Source organism: Alligator mississippiensis, chromosome 3 (genome assembly GCF_030867095.1).
Source record: "Alligator mississippiensis isolate rAllMis1 chromosome 3, rAllMis1, whole genome shotgun sequence".
Classification (NCBI taxonomy): Eukaryota; Metazoa; Chordata; order Crocodylia; family Alligatoridae; genus Alligator; species Alligator mississippiensis.
The window spans coordinates 87,488,521-87,509,954 of record NC_081826.1 but is presented as its reverse complement, the minus strand read 5'-3'; the positions used below and the strand labels follow the sequence as shown (position 1 = coordinate 87,509,954).

Here is a 21,434-nt window from a genome sequence, read left to right as displayed (position 1 = left end):
GAGAAGGGAGCAAACACGTGAAGCTTCAAAGAGTTGCTGTTTTAACATGCTACATTCAAACAGTGTTAGGGTTTCCCCATCTTGCCAACATAGAGATTGAGAAATAAGCAGATTTAGATCCCAATCCTGCCATGAGTTTTGAAAACTGACAGTGGGTTGGAACACAGCCTTTTTCCAGAGACACTGCAGGACAAAGTAGGTACACTTTTACACTGTCTTTGCCATGTTGTATCTAGAAACTGTAGTTTTGAGTGTACTGTTGGTGTACCATATATACAGCCACCCTCTACTCTGGGACTTCTCTAAACATGTGTTTGCAATTCAATATTTAGGCACAGCTAATGCTTTAAAGTTATCTCTAATTTTACTAACGTGATGGGGATTGAGGTCCATGGCAAGAAGAGAGATAGGAATATGTGGTTACATAGACTAGTTTATACATATAATTCAGTGGGCCTGAGTCCTTGATTCAAGATGAAATATTTGGCTGTTATGGACTGCATTGTTCATTTAGGTAGAGCACCGACCAAGGCACAGGCACAAGCTTCACTTTGTTAACGACTGCACTTTCCCCCACTAGTGATTTTGTTAGCCCTACTATCCTGCCCAAATTCTGGTTCCTGTAAAACAAGGGTTTGCTGAAATACTAAAAATACAATGATAATTTTTCATTTACAAACATTTCACATAGATTCATACTGTTTAGTGCTGCCATATACTCTATACCCCCCACATACCCCAGCCACCCCACACTCCACAATCCCCCCAGCCACTCTCCCCCCATACACCCTAGTCACCCCCTCCACAAATGCCACAATCCCCCAGACTCCCTCCCTCCACACACAATTCCCCACAAACCCCATACCCACCAACACACACATCCACATGCTCCCCCACAAACACCCACCCCAAACCCCATTCCCACACCCTCCACACCTGTCCATCCCCCCACAAACCTCACACCACCCCCCACATCCAACATACACATATACTCATACCCACACCCATAGCCACCCACAAACCCTGTACCCACCCACCCACTTGCACCTTCACACTCCGCCCACAATATACAAAAGTAAGTCTTCATTTTAAGCTATTATGTTATCACCTCTATGTACACTACACAAACATACGTAAATCAGGACAAAAATGTTTAAAAAAAATCAAATTAATATATGTTATAGTAGTGTTTGAATTTTAGAATATAATTTGTTTTTTCTCTGGTTCCAAGGTGGCAAAACTTTTACCAAAAGGAATACTTCCAGAGGCAAGGGGAGGGACTTCTGGTGGCAAAGGTCAGGGGTTAGGGGGCCAGACTTCTGGTCCCATGATGGCGACCAGGGGCAGGGCACCTATCAAGGGGCAAGGCTACCCATGTGGCCCTCGACAGCTTGCTAAAACTCATTAAGCAGCCTTCCTTTCAGCCAAAATAATTGCCTTTCCCAATGTAATGATTTCCAAATGTTGAGGTATCACTCTTCCCCCCAAAATGAGAGTATCTTTATTTCCTGATGAAGTTTTGTTGAGGGAGTAGCCCCACTCACACACCCATCTTTGGCTGTACACTTGTCACTTGTACCCATAAAGATCTGGAGATTTTACAGGACCACTAAGCTACCAAGATATCTATGGGGCTCTACAGACAGGTAGACCCTCAGGCTGTGCATACATATGCAGGAAAAATACTTTCCAGTGGTGGACTAAGGAGGAAGGGAGAGTAAAAGGGTGAAAATATTAGAAAAAATAGGAAACTGAATAATTTTGGTTTTGAAAAACTATGAAGAAATGCTACACTAAGTATAAAAATATACACAATATATGGGAATTTATATATTCAGATACAAAGTCTATTGCCTCAAATGCAGCATCTAAGTTAAGGTGTCTACTTGAGGTCATGTGATGAGTGCTAAAGGTAAATGCAAGTAACCACTGGCCAGCTAGGAGAGTAATAGTGAGAAATTCTTTGGCACCATGGGGCTCTCTACCAATTGGATTATGTTGGAAATATCACCATTATCTTTCTTCCCTGTTAAACATATTGGGTCCGATTCCAATTTTAGTTACATGAGTAAATCCCGTTTAGCAGAGTTATACCAGTGTAAAATGGGTATAAGCTAGTTCAGAGTCAGACTTTTGACTTTTGAGTGACATCAGCTAAGCTGTCAGATACGTAAATCAGAGTTTATATATAAGCATTTAAAACAGAGTTTACCTGCATCTCCAGTTCTTAGGTGCAAATATAGAACTACAACATTTTGCCTCATGCATCAAAGGTAATGGATTAAGACCTTAGGCACTCTATAAAGAAGAGAACTATAGGCTGACCTGGGTCTCTGAAAACTCCATCAGTAACTTTTCTGACAAGATAAATTATATTTTAAATGCAGGGATGACCTTAGAAATCAGAAATAAATCAGCAGTATAGTGAAAATTGATATGTGAGCCAAGTCTACAAAATTTATATTATAGTACTGTATAGAATAGCTGGAAATCCCTATAACTCTAAGCCTGGCTCAAGTTTTGGTCCCTTTGCAGTTGTAATTTAACCTACACTATTTATTTTGGCTTTCTTCTAGTCAGTCTCTCAGCCTAATCTAAATGCTTTGATAAGTTCAAAAAGAATAAAAAAACGTAAAAGCTGAAGGATAATATCTTGGTTTAAAACAACTGTGAACATGAAATTTAATCTTTGGCTTTGCTAGAGACACTCTCTCTGGAACATACAGAGAGGAGAAGCATTTAATGCTATGTTAAAAAAGGCTTTTCTTCCTTTTCGTTTTTGTTTCCAGTACTGTTCTGTAACGTGGGCCAACCAAAACAGTAACTTACGCCACTGCTGATGTTACCTGCTGGGTATAAGTAGTCAAGTAGCAGAACATGCACCAATACAGCATTCTCTGGAAAGGCAAAACAAGAGTAATTTATATACCTAAGGGACAAAGGGAGGGTAGACGTTGAAGCTGGTCCCCCAGCACATAACCTTACTCCCTGCTGTTAGTTACTTTTCCTGGAACACTCTTGCTTTTGTTCCCTTGCCACGTAGGTTGAATTAATTTTGCATAACCATGGCAAGCTTGATTTATCTAAGAACCTGGGCACGTGAAGTTTATCTGTGTAATTTACATCAGTTTTGTGCACCAATGTCATAATGTACATAATGCCAGTGTTTGGAGCAGGCAACCAGCTATTCCAATATAGTTGCATGTAGTAGGAGCTATTGCAGAACCTCACGAACAGGTGGCAGGGGAGCAGGTAGTAGTAGGCAACTTACTTCTGTTATATTCAGACAATTCCATCAATATAGCTTAAATCATGGTGATTTGACCCCTGTTTTTTCCTTGGGTAATTTTAAACAGAATTCAAGTGCAGGGGGGTGCAGGGCTGTACATTACAGTACATGTTTGCTCCTGTTTACACTGGTGAAAAAGCAGATTATACTACTGTAATTATGTTATGTATCCAAGCCCTATATCTCTCATTACTTTACAACTTAAATAACCTTAACTCTATCAGTTATATTCTCATACTGATATAAAATATATTTTTTATACATCCACTGACTTTACTGGAGTTGCTTCTGGTTTGTACTAGTGTAAGAGAATAAAATAAAGGCCAACTGTCTGACCAACTCACCTCTGATGTGAGGCTTACATTACTTTTATGTCAATGCATAATTTGACTTGTAAAATTGCAACAGGAGATGGATTCATTTACACAAGGTCTTACTTTGATACATTGTCCAAATATATGCCCCTGTCTCTCCTTCTTTTCACTTATCATTGCCAGCCTCTACTAATATACGCAATATCAGCAAACTCAACCCCTCCATCTCCAGAAATAATACTGGACCAATTACAGGTCAGTAAGTGTTCTCATCATATTCACATTTAGCATATACATAACTGTCATTTTAAAATCATCTTTGGCAGAAATATAACTTGTCAACATTTTCTATTAAAATTGTATTGTCAGAAAATTAGGTTTTTTTGCCTACCATATTATCCATGAAAATGTCATTTCAAATTAGGAACTGAATATTTCATGTCAGACATACTGCTGCAGCACTGCATTGGAGTGTAGTTTGGTCACCTCATATCTCTGTTTTCCTCCACGGATCAGCTCCCCAGCTAGACTACATCTCCCATGGTATGTCCCAACCAGGGACTTCCATGATGCACTGCTTTCCCTCTCCACTGTTCATTTTCAGGAGATATAATCCAAGCAAAGAACCCAGCTCAGAGAAGTGCACAGGAACAAGAAGCACTTACACTACACTTCCCCTGAGGCACTGTGAAAGGATTTCCAAATCAGTATTATTTGGTGCTGGCCATTTCCCTAGAAAAATTTTCACAGGGATTTTTTTGGATCATATCCACTTTCAAGTAGTGAGCACTCCTGAAAAACTTTCACGAGACCAAGCCTTATAGCTATGAGGTTGATTACAATGTATAACTGTAACTCTTGTACTCACAATCATGTGGAACTGGGAGTGGATTTTGTACTGTCCAGATAACTATACCACTGACACTGAAAAAACAGTATTTAAAGAGAAGATAGATAACTAGACAGGAGAGAGACTATTAGAAGGCCATATGAATCCACATACCATCAATGTATTTTTAAGGGACAGTTTTACAAGGCTTTGATGCCACCGGTTGTAGGTAAGAAAGTAACTGTGGTATGGGACACTCAAGGAAAGTAAGAAATAGCAATTAAGACACATTCTATCCCAAACACTGAAGACTCAAGGTTAAAGAAGAGTCAGGGAATGGTGCAGAAAAGTATATATGTACTTCAAGGAATAAAGGGATTGTTTCAGCCCAAGAAATGAAACAGGAAGTTATACTGCAAGAGATCAGAGACAACACAAAGAGAGACTCAGGAGTAGCCGGCATAGTCAGCAACAGGCACAGCCATCATACCTGATTTGAGCAGAAGGAGATTTAAGCAGAATCCTTAGTGCCCATTAGTGTCTGTGGGGACCTGACAGATAAACAAGTCAAATGAAAAGTAAGTTATCTATTGAGTGATACCAGGAACAGAAGAGCATGAAGTCCAACAGGAATAAGGGGACTGGAAGAAAGAGCTAGACTGGGTCCAGAGTTAATAGCCCTTTGAGGATAGTTTATGAAGGGAAATTGCAGAGGCCAGACATAGAGGCAGCTAGTTGTGGGGCCCAGGTCCTACTCTACCCATGAACTTGCCCAGCTAGCAGATACCATAGGCACATTTATTTAAGCTAATCTGGTCAATGCCAATTGTGAATTTTGCCCTTGAAAAAGTTAAGGTAAGGATCCAGGATTGTTTCAGAGATGATTGTTTCACTCTGTTTCTCTCAAAAAGTTCATCAAAGAACTTGGGAAAGGAGGCATACTCTACTTAAGAACTGTTAGCTGAAAGTTTTAAATTCCAGAGCCTTCATTAATTATAATTTTTTTTTTAAACAAATTGTTTCTATTGTTACTTAGCATTATGACATAAACCACATTCAGAAGTCTTATGGAAACATTTTACATTGGAAGACTATCAAGGCATTTTACAGCATGTCATTTCGTTCAGCTATTTCTTATTTAAAATATAAACCTCTAATTATTTTTTGGGGAGGGCGGGGAGTAAAAAAAAAAAAATGTAAATTGTTCAATGGCACAGCAATACCAACAGCAAAAACTTATTTGGAAGAAATGTATACAGTTCACACACACACAAAATTGTTCTTTAGTAGTTCAAATTCTGGTCATGCTTAGGCTATAGTTTCTGCCATAATTTTTCTGGCTTTGCATCAACTTGTTGAGCAGGAGCCTTGGCTTGACCACAGCATTTTTTTCTTGTCTGAAAGATGGACTGCTTAGCAGAGAACAAATACTGAAGCTTCCCTCCTCCAAAGTTTAAATCTTTGAACCCCATTTTCTAAATGTAAATACATGTGAGGTTTGAGAGGCTAATTCACTGCCCATACTACCCTTTCCAATAATCCAACAGGTATAAACAGTATGGGGCAAGATAGTCTTCTATATCATCTATTTATGATACTTTATAAGGAACATATTATACTTTATAATAATTATCATGCCATAACACTATGTGGCATGACAGTCTCCCAGAAGACACCTGCTTATTCTTGGGGCCAGGGTAAAGTATAATCTATACAAAATAAAAATGGCTCTGAGCGAGGATGAATCCTACATTTCAAAGAAAACTGTCACTCAGCCAAGAAAGAAATGATTCCTGAGGGTTTGGGTTTTTTGTTAAAGAAGAGTTACATACAGAAAATAGCACTGTCAATTTACAAGTGAGAAAACAAGTATTAAGCCTTAAGTGCCTTTCCAAACAATAGTTAATCTTTGGGGTTTGAATGTGATTAATCACACTGAGCCAGTCCCCTTGCTGAAGGCTGTTCTAGTTACACCAGAGTATAGCAGAGCAAGGTCTCTATATGATGCCCAGTGATTTCTTAGGTGTAGAGATGCTTTTCATGTGCCTCCTTTTTCTGGAATTCATAAGCACTCGTAGGCAGCAGCCTACTTCATCAGATGCTATGAATGGACTATGAATATTCCAGTTATTTGAGATTGTTGAGCTTGTGAATTGAGCCAGGTGAGCTAAGCAGGTACATGAGGCTCAGGCTTGTCATTGCATAGATGATCCCCCAACCCTACTGCCCAGCCTCTGTGTAAGGAGGTAAGGCACTGTAATATATACATTCATTTTTAAATGGGGTCCCACAAAAGTTAGGGAGGGGTGACTCAAATCCAAAATGGTTGAGAACCACTGGTCCAGTCATAGCATTCGATGAAGTAGGGTGTTGCCTACTAAAGCATGTGCATTTCTGAACCAGAAAGTCTATAAGGCTAGGGACAGACATTACACATAAACCGGTTTAAGTGATCAGAAGCTGGTTTAAACCTGTAACAGAACAGAAGTTCAGCGCAAATAAGCCAGCTTCAAAATGGCCAAAATTGTTTTAGATAAACCTGGTTGAATACAGTATCAGACTTAACTGATGAGCTCAAACCAGTTTATGCAACTTCTGTCCCAGACCCCTTCCTGTTCTGTTAAACCAGTCTCTGGGCTGTGCTTTCTGCCCCAGCAGGGCAGGGCTGGCCCCGCCACTCTGCTCCCAAGCCGGGACAGGGACAGGCAGGGGTGGAGGCCTGGCTAGATGCTGGCCTGGAAGGGAGCAGGGAAGAAGTTAACTTCCCCACCCTACCTCCCCTCTTCCCACCAGTACAAACCTACATTTCTCCAGCTGCTCCTGCAGCAGGAGTGTAGCCATCCCTAGCAGTAGCCTGGAGTGAACTGGCCAGGGAGGGGGTTGAATTCCCACCTCCCCATCTCACAGACCCAAGCCAGGGTCTACCTAGCACTCCCCTTTTGTTGCTGCAGTGATGGGGGTGCGGCCAGATGCTGGCCGGCATGGCCTCCTGAGGCCGAAGGGGCAGGGAGGGAGGTTATTTCCCCCTCTGCCCCCTCAGGACCATATCAGGGTCTGGCCACCACCACGGCCGCCGCTCACTCCCTGCAAGGGGTGAGCAGTGGGATAAGCCCCCTCTTCTGGATGCTGGAGGGAGGGGGAAATAACCCCCCTCCCTGCCCCCATCCCTAAGGGGCCTATGCTGGCCAGCCTGTGGCCTCGCCCCACTCCTGCTGCTGGAGTGACAAGGGGGCAGGGCCCTTGATAGGGGCAGCATCCCCTGTAACAGTGTCCAGGGAGTGCAAGCCTCCTCCCAGCTGGGGACGGGAGGCAGAGACTACAAGCAACGGGGTGGGGAGAAGGGTGTCAGAGCTGCTGCAGACTGCGCAGGGCAAGCAGTGGCACTGGGGTTCAGATGGGGCCATAGCCCCCTAAATCCCCCTCAGCGCCACCACCACTCACCCTGTACAGTCTGAAGCAGCTCTGCCCACCCTGCAGTGCGGCCTCCCCCGCCAGGAAAAGGCTGGCACTCCAGGACACCACGACAGGGGCTACAGCCCCCATCATGGTCTCTCCCCCATCACCATTCCAGCAGTAGAGGGGGGCAGCCAGAGGCTGGCCGGCATGGGCCCCTTAGGTGATGGAGCAGGGGGAGGGGGGTTTCCCCCCTCCCTCCAGTGTCTGGTGGAGGAGGCAGGATGGGGCTTATGCTGCTGCTCTCCTGGTGCAGGGAGCAAGCAGCACCAGTTAGACCCCACTGCAATCCCCCAGGGGCAGAGGGGGCCCCTGCTGCTGCAGCAGTGTTTGGGGAGTGCCAGGTGGACCCCAGCTCAGGTCCATAGGACAGAGAGGGGGGAATTCAACCCCCTCCCCAGCCAGTTCACTCCAGGCTAGTGCCGGGGCTGGCCACACCTCCACCAGCATAGCTCTCCTGCAGCCAAGGGTGCACACTAGCACCCTCCCCTGCCCCCCCAGCTTCTGGCCTGAGTGACTGCAGGCATGTGCCGGCATTTCCTCAATCCAGAGGGAATGTCTATTCAGTTGCAAACTGGTTCAGTCTAGGCAGGTTAGACTAACTTGCAAAGATTGAATCAATTCAGGCTCTGGCTTTTTGAATATCTGTCCCTAGCTCCAATGCCACCCTACCCTACCTTCTGCTGACTTCACACTAACATGACCAGCTTCTCTTCTTTCTTCTTCTTCTTTCTGAGCCAAACCTTTTAAGCTATCAGTAGGGCAAAGTTACATCAGTAATGTAAAAGGGGGAAGGGGGCAATTGGGGTAGCAGCCCAGGTGCTGCCTTTGTCAGGGAGCAGGGGCACTGGAGCAGTTGGCACTGCCCTGGGTATTGTGGCTGCCCTGCTAGGTCTCTGGGCTCTAGAACATCAGAAGATCATCTTAGCAGGACATGCAATAACAATTCCAATCTACATTTTCCGAGTCAAATCAGTGAATGTAGGATCGATTTAAGAGATTTTAGCTATACAAGACAGTAATATTTGGCACTTTTCTATTGCACTTGCTAGAAATCACAGCCAGTCATTTATACCGATAAAACTGACTGAAAACTGGCATTTCTACTCACATTTCATAGACTTTGACCCTGATGTAAAATGACTGCACAAGATGCAGGGAAGCACAAAGCTAAGCCAATATTTTTCCATTGGTGCAAGTGAAAGCAGAATTTGGCCACTTAGAAGCCTTTGGAAAAAATTACTCTCAGAACCAAAAATTAAATGAATTCCAACATTTCCTGCTTTCTTTTGTGGCAAAAAGTTTTCCCAATTCTTATGTGGCCTTGATTGGGAGTTTATCATCTTCATGATACAGATCATCATTACAAAAGGAAGAAAGTAAATCCTTCCAGAGTTCTGTAATTTCACTGCAAGAGAAGAGCAGTGAAAGGCTGGAACAGAAAAATCTTGTTTGATAACTACAGTTCTGAGAATTATGAAAAAATAAAGAGGGGAACAACCTCTATGAAATATTGATTAAATGCCAGTTCACATAGCTCCCCTTGGCTACTTTGCATTATTATTTCTTTCAGAAACTAATAGATCCTTTTCTTGACAAGCATGAAGCTGGGAGGTGGGATTCTATCCAGTATTTTCATTTTTTAGCCCACAAGAGGCGATGATTGTATCTTAATATTATGTGTCTGACCAAACCATGCTCACTGTGTGAATCTCTTCATAGGATTTCCATTCTCAAAGAATGCAGTTTTGTCATACTGGCTGTTGAAAAAGCATTCCTTCTGTTCTCTTCAAATGAACCCATTTAGGATAGGGTCAACTTTCCATGGGCCAAATTTTTCAAAGCAGCCTTTAAACTTTCACATGCACATTTCTGTCCACAGGTCATATCTGAGCCACGACACTCAGATGTCTAGAGCTAGGGACAGACATTCAAAAAGCCTGAGGCTGAATTGATTCAATCTTTGCAGGTTAGTCTAACCTGGCTAGGCAGAACTGGTTTGTAACTGGAGAGACATTCTCTCTGGACTGAGGAAATTCAGGCACATGCCTGCAGTGGCTCAGCCTAGAAGCTGGGGGGTGCTAGAGCAGCCCTCCCCTCCTTTGCACAGTACTGAGCTGGGTTGGCCAGGCCCTGGCAGGACCTCTGATTAGGGAAGTCTACCTGCACCGTCCCAGGCTTTTCCCCACTGGCTGCTCAAGGGGTGGAAGTGTTGCCAGACCCCTGCTAGCATTGAGGCAAGGGAGGTTGTACAGTGCATGCATCTGTTGATGCCCTAAGTGCCACTGTCTGCCTATTCCAGTGAAATTGGAGACATATACAGACACCTCTCGGCATTAGCTAGCATACCACATGTCTAGGGTCCATGGGGCTGGGGTCCATGCTGTGGGAGCTAGGAGGGAAGGAGGAGGGGATTCTTGTTTAAGCAGTGAGCAGTGAGGGGCAGGGGGAAGCCAGGCAGACCCTGCTGTACATGCAGTCTGCAGGAACTCCAACCAGGGAGCAGAGGGGAGGGGCTAGCTCTGGTGTGGAACAGAGAGCCCCATCCAGCCCAGAGAGCATGCCAGGATGCTGGGGGAGTCTGGTTTATTTTAAACCAGCAAGGGGTCTGGGACAGACATAGCATAAACTGGTTTGACCCAAATCAGTTAAGTCTGATACTACATTCAACCAGGTTTATCTCAAACTGGTTTCAGCCATTTTCAAACTGGTTTATGTACACTGAACATCTGTTCTATTACAGATTTAAACTAGTTTCTGATCACTTAAACAAGTTTATGTGCAATGTCTGTCCCTAGCCTGGATGTTTACTGATCTCTTTTACATATGCAAAAATGTGAGTGATCAAAATTGCACGGGTGAATTTCAGGGCCATCTTAAGGCAACTGAAAATTTAGTCCAATAAATTTAATTGCACTCCTTGGTGTGTCCAAGGAAGTTACATGCCACTAATTTAGTTTGGGAACTAACAATAGTCAACTCACCATGGAAGACGGCATTTGAAATAGGGTTAAAGAATGAGGGAGGTCCAGTTGATATACTGGATTCAAAATTTCCACCTAACCACTCCACAAAGCACAAGGGAATTGACTTAAGTCATCTTCTGGATGATATTAAGCCAAAACCAGTCTCAGAAGACACAGACTATTCTTAGCTTTGTTGTTATCAGTTCATGCAGATTTTCTCTAGCACTTAGCATGACAAAATCCTGACTCACTGCATGGGCAGATTTACTGCATTTTGAGGCTATAGAAAGGATTCTAATGTTAGTACACATCTGTGAGAATTCAGATAAGTTCATGACAATATGTAGGAGACCCAAGGTAGGTAATGCAGTTGGTATGTCAATCTTGTACAAGAATGGGTTGTTTGTGGAATGACTTGTGTTCCCAAAGCCATCTAGTTCAAGCAGAGTACAAAAGAGAAAGTCAGTGAAATGCTGATAGAGTAACTTTCAGTCCCTCCTAACAAATCTTTCCACCCTAACATTCACCTTAATCCCTTTCTTGTAAAATAAAGAACTTTTTCTCAATGGGACAAAGAAATATATCCACTGAAGTTAACATAGTTTCAGCAAGGCTGAATTTGATCCAGTGTGATCCAGTCTTCCAATATATGTAGCACAGCACACCTCTTGTGCTTGTATCATTCTGGTTTTGATTTATTATTCCTTTGAGAACACTACCCCACAGAACTAGATTAAAAAAACAAAACAAAAAAGAAGAATCTCATGAGACTTCTGAAGTTGTTCATGTTGCAAAATTCAATATTTGCATTAATTTTTTTTGTTTCTTTTTCCTCCATGTTTTCAACTTGATGCCACTAAATTAAATAAAATGAATAATTGGGGTTTTGTTCTTACTCTTTCTTTTCACCCCTGCTCCCCATAGCTTTCTATTTTAATGCTTCCAAAGCTGATTTTTTTTGGGGGGGGGTGGGAGGGGAAGTTACAAAGAAAGAACTATTTGGGGGTGGGGGAGGGAATCATCACACCTCAATTTATTGAGTCTGGTGGCTGAAAAGGGGGTACATTTAAAGAAAAAATAGAAAAACAGGTTTTAAATGTTCAACTTTTGGAACCTATAGCAAGTGTAAAAGAATTTTCAAAGACTGTTTCCCTCTAAGGGCAAAACATTTCAATGAAATGTCATGTTTTGGTGGCGAATGTTTTTACTTGATGGGTGGGATGGGAGGAAGAGGGAGATAAAAACAGTTCTGCTGAAGTGAGTCAGTCCATGAGACTTTGTTCACTCTAGCAAAAGAAAGGGCAGAAGTTAGTGATTGGTTCCCTTAACAGTGTGAGATATGTCTGCACACAAAATACTTTTTATGATGTATTGGTATTCACATTGCTATTACTTTAAATGCAGCTAACTGTTGTGTAGTCCTCTGCGGTGTTGATCTCTGCTGATGTAGCATCAGAAACACTCCTATTGCTACACATCCACAATGGCTCACTCACTGTTTATGTAATTTTTGGGGTTAATTTCTTATAAGCATCAAGTTTGCTGGGTGGCATTTAAATGACATATAATACCATGGGCCCCACAGAACTCATTTGTACACTATTATATTGACGTTTGTTTCTTCAATTACAGTGTCTTGTGATCAATTACTGTAGCTGCAAAGGTGTCTCAGAGGGAGACTTCCAATGAGTATTCTGCCAGTTGGACAGAGAAAAGCGCGTAGACTCTGTACCTAACTTTTCACCAATCTTCTGTAATTAATATCTGAATACTTTTTATGATGCCAGTATTTTGGCTTGCGAAATGATGCACCTTCAGTGAAGCCTGCATTAGCCTTTCCATTCCCAAGGTTAGTTCTCTGACACTATCCAAGTCAACACTTTACTGAAATATAGATAACAACAAAACATATTTGCAGTATGTGCCCGAACCCCCCAATTCGTTTGGGCTATGCACTGTACATAGAAGTAATTGCTGCCCCAAAAAGCTTGCCATGACAGGGTTCTGTTTTAATTGAATTTGTTACCTATTTCCTCAAATACAGCTTTTGTTTCTCCTTCTGGAGTAAGTAAGATTTAGCAGTCCATTTGAACCAAGCCACCTACTTCAGGTCATCTTTTTTTTCTCTACCCTCACTATTACCATTCCACCAATGTTTGTTAAACACCATTTAAATATGAAAAAATACTCCTGACTTCAGATTCACTCCAGTATTACACTGAAAAGAGAATCTGGCCCCAAGATCAGAGATTAAGATTTTTGTGACCTAATTCTAATTTTTAGGCAGAGGGGGTGGAAAGGGGACATGTTGTTGGATTTGGAAGAACAAGACATTCAGAGCACATGTTCTGAAATACCAAAAGATAACAAAGCAAAGGCTTAATGAGTTCATGTGCATGTCTGCTGTGAGTAATGATGCCTAGTACTGCTACAAAATAATTCCTCTCTATATTACTCTGTTTCAAAGAATGCATCATTGCTGTACTGGGGTCATAAAAATTACGAATATGTTTTCCCATGGCACGAAGCCATGGCATACTGTAAGGCACTGAGCTGAGCCATTATACATTGCCTATAATCAGAAACAAATGTATTATATGAAGTGATGTGATGTTACATGAGGAACGAAAATAAAGCAGGGAAGCATGACAGACAGTGACTTGGACCACAGCATAAAGTTAGGACCCTGGTCCCATACCCATCAGATACTAGAGGTTACATAGGGAAACACCATGTGTTTAGTCCTTCAACTAGAAAAGGGGTTGTCAGCAACATTTTCTGACAGGGGGCTGGAATCTGTCAGGTCTGACGCAGGTGGGCACTGAAAAACAGCTTGGGCCTGAGGAAAGCAGTCACTAGAACCCAGCTGCTTTCACTGCTTCTCCCAGACATCCAGCTGTGATCCAGTGCAGGGAAAGCTTCCCCTCCACCAAAGCCCATAGCTGTGGTGCAGCGCAGCACAGCATAGGCACAGGCCTTCATTGTCTAATGCTGCCAACACTGTGGCTCTGCAGGTCAAATACAAAGGCTCCTTGAGCCAAATCCAGTCCACAAACCATAGGTTGCTGACCCCTGAACTAGAAAATGGAATAGTCCTTCCTAATGGGGGGGGATGAAAAGTGTGAAAACCTGCTCTCTGTCTGGGCCCCTTGATGTACAGCAAAATACTGACCTTCCTATTTGGACTGAGAAGTGCTATAGGCAGTCATTTTGGGTGAGGTAGTTGCGATGGTGCCAGCTAAGTCTGTGTTGGCAGTTAGAGAGAAATGTTGTTGCTATTGGAATCATTTGCGTCGTAAGTTTTTTGCTGGGTGGAAAGATGCAGTGCAACACTGCCCATTTCTTCAACAGAGTTTTGGTTTCTTTTGAAAACTTATATCACTTAAATTTGTAAGAGGTTTCTCACCCTCAGCATTAGTGCTGCCATTATCAGCCAGAAAATTAAGCTTTTGGCTCACACTGTAAGACAGAACCACTTATTTGTCTATTTGCCAATGTTTGTTTCCTGAAAAAAATGTATGTTTGTGACAACCACTTTCACTTTCAGTCGTGGACTGTAACTCTTCAGCCTCAAAGCTGAATTCAAATTTAGTGAATAAGGCTGCAATGCTAATTTTTACTTGAAAAGTCAAATGTCTTTTAGGAAAATAGTAATCATTGTCAATAAGTTTAACACTCATGCAAATGCTACATCATTCTGCATATTTCTATTCCTGTTATAAATCCTTTACCCTTACATATTCCTTTTATAGTTGGGTAAATTATGTCCTTGAAGGCTCACATGCCAAGGCTTTATTTTTACCTTGATGGAGATATTAACCCATATCTTATGTCCAGCTGAGCTACACTTGGCATAAGACATTAAAGCTCCCTTTTTTGTATCTCTGCTCCTAGTGAAAGCCAGAGCCCAGGTCAGCCTTCTACAAAAGCTAGAGCAGCCTCTGGGTGTCTCTAACTCATGTAAGCTGACAATTGCCCTCTATTGGCCATTAATAAATAAGGTTTATCAGTATGGAAAGTACTCCAGCAAATTTCCTGACATGCACCTACTCCAGGGATGCTACTTATATCATCTGAAGATTACATTTATTTAAACTCTCATGTAGATGGTTGCATGTTCAGAAAACTATATAACTGAAGCAATTCAAACATTTGGGTTTCTTGGCTATTCAGTGAACCAATGTAAATGAAAATTTACTGGCAATTGTGATACAGGCACCTGTATGTGGAATTTCTATAGAATAGAAAACCTTTTAAGAATTTCTGCAGCTTTTCTGTTCCCACCAAGACTGAAGGAACTTTAGAATCTGGTTTTGCCACACTGAGTAAAATGCAATTACTCAAGCAGTCCGATACACATCAACTGGCCACTGAAGTAAATAAATTCTACCCAATTTGTGACAAAACCAGGCCCTTAGCAACTGTCTGAGAAATGATTAATGAAACAGAACTCAGTCTGTATGTTTCAGAAAAGCAGGTAAAAGTAGTAGATCATGAATAAGAATAACACTTTCTGCTCAGGTGCAAATCAATCATTGGATATATTTCATCATTTTGTTCTGATGTACAAATAAGGGGCTCTATGCTTTCCAACATAACTGGATGGAGCCTTTTTTCTCAGTACTTGGATGCCAGGTAAATCAATCATTTAATTCAAATTAAGGAAAAAAACATTGACCATTTGGTATTTTACATACAATGTATCAAGTATATAGATTTACAAAACACACATGGAACAATTCCTGTTGACATTTCAAAATCTTTATCAGCTAATATGTTTCTTTTCCTTCTTTGCCTCTTCTTTAAAGAGTTTTTTTTTGCCTCAAACTCCAAGTGAACACAGTTTTAGATTTATAGGAAAGCCTTGTTTGTCTTAGCTCTCAATTTGAAGCTCACTTACCAGATCTCAGGGGGACTGTCCCTCCAGATGAATAACTGGCTCAGTAACTCCCTTCTTTCACTGAATTCCTATTTATCTGAAATTTTTCAGGTCCCCAAACATGAGAGATAAATTGGTTTGATTTGCATTTGTTTGCTTAATTGAATAATTGATGCATTAGTCTTGCATTCCCCAAAAGCAGTTGTTTTTATCTATAGAGCTCTTATCAGACAGGTCCCAACATCAGTCAAAACCACAGTTATCATTCATTGGAGCACAATATCTATCAAAAGCCTTTCTATAGCTCTTCCTTAGCAGAGAGAGTTCCACTGATTAGAAATTCTCTATGTGGGTAAGCTTGTTCATTTGTATTATAAATGTATACAGTTGTTTGCTTCCTACAGTAGTTAGCTCTCAGAACAAGAGCCTTCCTAATGGACCCTGAGTGTGTATGCAACACAATAGGTCATTCAAGCTCCCTTGCTTTCTTTTCAGCTCATGGGACAAAAAAGGACATGGTTACACCATTTGCTTACATTCGTAGGTAAAGAAAACCTTAAAAGGTGTCTGAGTCAGTCCCATTCAATTAATTTCTGCATGTGTTATTTATTCACAGTTAAGATATGACTTTTATTTTAGCTGTGACCTTCAGCAATGGAACTGATAACATGAACGTTACTGTGGAAAGGAAAAAGGTTAAACATTAACCATAAAAACAGTTCTAAAACAAACACTATTGAGAAAGCAAGCAAGCAAGCAACTGGAAATAACTTGTCACTTCCCCCATTGTGTTGCTGTTGTGTTGCTATTCAAGATACAAGAGTTGTGCTTACATTAGCACATGATGAACCCTACCCCTGTAGCCTATACATATCAAGCAGCATCTCAGAGCTAGACTTGAAATGTTATCCAGTTAGGCTTTCATACAGATTTCCTGGTCCTTTCTGCATATGGTCCAGTTGCAAACACACATGTGAGAAGAGCTTCTTATGTGAAATATTTTGTCTTAGTAATTCTGGTCCTAATTGGATCCTGGAACTAAGGAGAATTAAAGGAAGAGAATTAAAATAAATGGAGTGAAAAGGGTTGTCCAAATGTTTCCAGGGATTAAAAACTTGCTTGGGTTCTGGCAAAGGTTTGGATTGGGTCCTACATTCTTCGTAGCCCAAATTTATAATTCAGGCATAAAAAATTCTATAATTTAAAATGTAGCCATTAATATGAATCAAGGAATTTTTGAGGTATTGTAGAGGTGAGGGGATTCACATTTGGGAAAGAAGAGTTTACAAGAGTAAGATACTTCCTCTACCCAAAAAGAGCTTGACTACATTTATATGAATGATTAAAAAAACAGTTTCAGGATTACATGCCATACTTCCTATATTAAGCCTGGTTTTGAGCTTAATTTCACTGACATAAAGCTCCATTAAAGTCAGGGAAGTTGCTTCTACTTTCCACTGCTGTGTGAGAAGGAGAAAAAGTTTGGGACACAAATATATTTATTCAGTAAAAGGGTCTAATTGGTTTTATTAAGAAAAAATAATCAAGTATAAAGACCCAGCTCAGATACAATCAAAAACAAACATGCACAATAAAAATAAAACGTGAGAGGTGGCCGAAGACAGGAATTTCTGTTTTGTGAAAATCTTTGGTTGTCAAAGTTTCATTTTATTCTGCCTCAGAACAAAAACTTGACATTACAGAATTCCCAGCAACATGGAACAATCTAAGTTGCCAGCCAGCCTGCTACCAGCTGCCCAACGGAGAAATATGCAGCCAACCTGCTTGGTTTCCATCTCAACCTTTTATGGAATTGACACATTCACACAGAACATGGAGATTCTGCTGAATCAGCACTTTTTAAACAGAAAATTTTTCCACTGACAAAATTTTAATCAGCTCAAAATAAAATCTCACCACCTTAATCGAATTATTTCACGCCCATATTAGACAGAAATAAACTGACAGTCCTGAAACCAAAGCTCTCTGTTTCTGAACAGAGCAGGATTTTTTTAATTGCTAGTATTATAACTCAGCATAGTTTTGTCATCTTTGCATGTATCTAATTCTTTGCTCAATCCTTTTAAGCTCTTAGTCTCAATTTTATCTTGTGCCAATGAGCCATAATGACTAAGAGTATTTGTAAAGGTATTTCCCTTTTTAAATAGTAGTTTAAATAGTAGCTTTTAATTTTTAAAATAGTAATTTAAACAGTAGCTTTTAATTTTTAAAATAGTCGTTTAAATAGTAGTTTTAAATTTGGCTACTTTTCAGTTTCATTAAATGTTCTTTTCCCCTGCACTATGGGAAAGGGGCAATAGACATTCCCAATCTTCTTCCTCTATTCATTTATTACTTTGCATGCTTTCTTCATGTCTCCTCTTATTCATCTCTTCCACAACGTAAACTGCACTATGTTAACAGGATATTCCATCAGTGATTCTGATTCAGCCAGAACCAGGGAGTACAAAATGTCTCACAAAAAAGCCTGTTCTTACAAGATTTGCAGCTTGATTTCCAGACCCAGGAGGCAGGAGTGGCTTAAGACAGACTGGGGTCTGCATTTGCTAAACTTTGCTCTCCCACACCCCTTCCAACATAGACTATCCCCTCCCCCATTCTCTTTCATCTTCCTTGCTCAGCTCCCCAATGGAGCCCTCCATCCTCAGCCAGACGATTCCTTCCTGTTGACCTCCCTCGAATGGACTCCTTCACTTTTCCCTAGCCAGCTCCCCTGGATAGAATCTTGGTTTCTCACTGGTTTGCTGCTCTGTAGATGCTTCTTGGCCTGCATCCCAAGGTTCCTGCCTTAATCCATCCCTTCAAAGAAATCTGGATAAAAATCTGAGTAAACTTCCAAGCCTCTGGATGATTGAAGTGCTAGGTACTGGGGAGGGGATACATTAATGAAAGAAGCCAGAGGCCTTCTATGGAAGGCTGAGTAAATATTTCTCTGAATCAGGGGTACCCCCAAGATTCTTCTCAATGCCTGTGGGTCAGATTTTGCTGGTTTAATCTTGGTTTGCACCAGTAAAGCTTCATGCTCAGTATGATAAACCTGGAGCTCATCACAAGATACTTTGAAGCCAAAGAGAAGACAGCAATGTTATCAGAGTGCATCAGTCACAAAAGATAAAACTGGGGAGTCCTCCTTCCAGAAGAACTCTGTATGTTACCCCTATCCATTTCAAGGATAAGTCACAACAGAGGTCCCATTTGAAACAAAGGGCAATAATCATTTTGAAATTGGAGAAATGTGAACAAAATGAAAGCTGAAACCACAAAATAACGTAAAGCTAATCTCATCCTAACTGTGTTCTGCATAGAAGCAGTGAAGAGTGGGGGAACCCTATAGAGCCAATCATTTAAAAAATGTAAAGAGGAATAAGCAGACCAGGACTAAAAAAGAAATCTATATTATACAAGTCTTTTTCTGCTCCATTTCTGAAAATTACAGAAGGACTAAGAAGGCAGTGTTTGGATCTGGTTCCAGAAGTGTAAGGTTAGAAGCGTAAGGTCTGAGATTTCAATTAATGCTAGAGTTCTGGTACCATTTTGAAGTCCATGGCACCCAGATCTTATGACTTGTTTTTAAGCAAGTTTGATACACAATAGTAGATATAGCTGAAGATCATCTTAGATCATAAGCTTTCCATCATGGCGGGCAATTTCTTGTGAGACTGAGTGTTCTTGTGAGATTTCAGTCCCATCCAAATTAGAACCAAAAATCTGTCCATCTCCTGATTTTTAACTTTTTTGGAACTTAAAACATAGAGATAGGCTCAGAGACACAGATTATAATCCTGACCCTTTCACTCCTGGCTTTTCAACATTCAAAGGTGTTTATTCACATTTTAGTATCTTACTAAAGATACATTCACTTTTGGGAAATTAGTCCCCACTTTCTGTCCAACTGAATTACAGTTGTGTCGTGTTCACTGTATGAAAAGCATGATTTAAAGCAGCTTTAAGGAAACCATCATCTGATGCCAGTAAATCTCTATCTGGCCCATAACTGTTTAAAGTCAGGAAGCAGTGGGTGTGCTCAAAGCAACACATAAAGATAAAGATTTTCAGTGCCAGAAATGTGAATGCATTTTAGAGGGAAATGGAGAGGGTGTTCCATCCTGGAAGAGATGAGAACATATATTAGCCTCAAAAGCGCATTAGTGTAATGCAGTGGTACAGAACATCAATGCAACAGAGCTGACGGACCTGGAGAAATGTAACTAAACAGAGAAAAGAGGGCCTTGAAGAGATTTGGTTATTGTATTCAGAGACAGAATGAACAACTGTTTGTTGTTTGTCTTGCAGTAGTACACATGGTAATACTCAAACAGGGTTAGTGCCTCTTCACACTAGGAGCTAAATACAAACGGAGGATGTGGTCTCTTCTTGCAGAGCCACTTATTGAATAGCAAGGCTCTCTCTAGGAGGTGTGGCAGAGTTCCTCCATATGTGGCCAGAATTCTGTATTCTAAACTCCCCAAATTGTGCAGTATATATATTTTAGTTTTGATTTTTTTCTCTGTTCTGCTGCCAAACTCTGAGTAACTCTAACATCAATGGAGTTACACCAGTCATAAAATAAGTGTAAGTTAGTAGATCATCAAGATCATCATTTTATCCTGAATTTGTACCTGTTATTTCATAGATTTCATAGACATTAGGGCTGGGAGGGACCTGAAGTTCATCAAGTCCAGCCCCCTGCCCCAGGGGCAGGAAGTCAGCTAGGGTCAAAGGATCCCAGCAATATAAGCATCCGAGCGTTTCTTGAATGAGTCCAGAGTAGGTGCCTGCACCACTTCTGGAGGGAGTCTATTCCAGGTCTTGGGGGCTCTGACTGTAACGAAAATTTTTCTTATGTCCAGCCTAAAATGGTCTTGTAGGAGTTTATGACCATTTGTCCTTGTTTTTCCTTGGAGCGCTCTGGTGAACAGACGTTCTCCCAGGTCCTGATGCACACCCCTATGTACTTATAAGCAGCCACCAGGTCCCCCCTGAGCCTGCGCTTTTCCAGACTGCAGAGTCCCATAGCTCTTAGCCTCTCTTCATAAGCCCTATTCTCTTGCCCTCTTATCATGTGCGTGGCTCTCCTCTGCACTCTCTCAAGCTTCTCGACATCCTTCTTGAATTGCGGAGCCCAGAATTGGATGCAGTACTCCAGCTGTGGCCTCACCAAGGCCGGGTACAGTGGAAGGATGACATCCTGAGATTTACTTGAGAAGCATCTATAGATGCAAGCCAGGGTTTTGTTTGCTTTACCAGCTGTGACATCACATTGGTGGTTTATGTTCATCTTGTGGTCAATCATGACCCCCAAGTCTCTTTCAGCAATGGTGCTAGCAAGCATAGCACTGCTGAACCTATAAGTATGCTGCGGGTTTTTTTCCCCCATAGTGAAGTACCTTACATTTATCGGGTTTGTGTCCACCCACTTACTAAGTTTATCCAAATTAGCCTGGATCACTAGCCTGTCCTCAGGTGTTAATGCTATGCCCCAAAGTTTAGTGTCATCAACGAACTTAGCCAGTGCACTTCTGACACCAATGTCCACATCGTTGATAAAGATGTTAAAGAGAACCAGTTCAAAGACAGAGCCTTGGGGGACGCCACTGGTCATGGAACACCCTAACGATTCGCTGCCATCGACCACTACTCTCTGGGTCCGACCTCAGAGCCAATTTCCCATTTATTAATCAAC

At 41.4% G+C, this 21,434-nt stretch overlaps 1 long non-coding RNA gene across 3 annotated transcripts in view; it reads right to left on the bottom strand.

Moving 5' to 3' along the window:
• LOC109283073 (uncharacterized) overlaps positions 1 to 21,434 on the bottom strand; it is a 93,800-nt gene that overhangs the window by 53,829 nt on the left and 18,537 nt on the right. Inside the window, exon 1 of one of the 3 annotated variants that reach the window (XR_009460756.1) lies at positions 3,995 to 4,235. The exons of the other annotated variants lie outside the window; for them this stretch is intronic. This is a non-coding gene — a long non-coding RNA (uncharacterized LOC109283073). Of the gene's footprint in view, positions 1 to 3,994; positions 4,236 to 21,434 lie in introns of those variants that run through there. 3 annotated transcript variants of the gene reach the window in all.